This window comes from Carlito syrichta, unplaced genomic scaffold (assembly GCF_000164805.1).
Source record: "Carlito syrichta isolate Samal-C Ts95f unplaced genomic scaffold, Tarsius_syrichta-2.0.1 Scaffold308870, whole genome shotgun sequence".
Classification (NCBI taxonomy): domain Eukaryota; kingdom Metazoa; phylum Chordata; class Mammalia; order Primates; family Tarsiidae; genus Carlito; species Carlito syrichta.
Window position 1 is genome coordinate 897154 of NW_007252966.1, and position 937 is coordinate 898090.

The following is a 937-nucleotide window of genomic DNA, read 5'->3' on the forward strand; positions in this document are numbered from 1 at the left end:
AAAAAAAAAAAAAAAAATAAAAGGCTGGGAGTAGTGGCTCACACCTATAATCCCAACACTTTGGGAGGCCAAGGTAAGAGGACCGCCTGAGCCTACAGGTTCCAGACCAGCCTGGGCAACTTGGCAAGATCTCATCTCTACAATAAATCAAATCAAAAAAAGGAGACGGGAGTGGTGGCACGTACCTGTAGTTCCAACTACTTGGAAGGCTGAGGCAGAAGGATCGCCTGAGCCCAGTCGATCGAGGCTTGCGGTGACTATGAGTGTGCCACTGCACTCCAGTCTGGGCGACAGAGTGAGACTCAAACTCAAACTCAAAAAAAAAAAAAAAAAAAAAAAGGCAGCGAGGTGTGGTGGCGCGCCTGTAGTTCCAACTACTTGGGAGGTTGTAGTGGCAGAACTGCTTAAACCCTGGAGGTCAAGGCTGCGGTGAGCCGTGGTTGTGCCACTCACTGCCCTCCAACCTGGGCGACAAAGACCCCAAGTCAAAAAAAAAAAGCAAATACCAAAAAAGAATGTTACTAAGTTAGGAAAAGGGTGACCGTAACATTTAAATAACAATTTACAGAAATGCATACGAAAACCTAAGATCTTCAAGGCAAAAGACTTATCACTAACAAAGCAATCTTTCCTAATATTTATTAAAAGTAAACATCCACTCACTTATTTTATAATAACAAATTAGCACTGAAAATATCACTTTTCACTGATAGTTCTTAATTTTTTTTTTTGTCTCCGGAAAACCTGAGTTTTCATCTTACCAGAAATGTGAATTTAACTTTTGAAAACATAATCGAACTATACTAAGATCGGGACCGTTCCAACGACTTTTCTGAATTAAGTCTATTTGCAGCCCTTAAAACTCCTCGTCGTACCAGGTTGCGCCCGCCGGAGGCCAGTCCTTGACCCCGGGCGCTCAGCCCGCCCCCACCCCACC

The 937-nt window shown here is 43.9% G+C and overlaps 1 protein-coding gene across 7 annotated transcripts in view; it reads right to left on the bottom strand.

The window, feature by feature from the left end:
* HNRNPF (heterogeneous nuclear ribonucleoprotein F) overlaps positions 1–937 on the bottom strand; it is a 23634-nt gene that overhangs the window by 21056 nt on the left and 1641 nt on the right. The window lies entirely within an intron of this gene.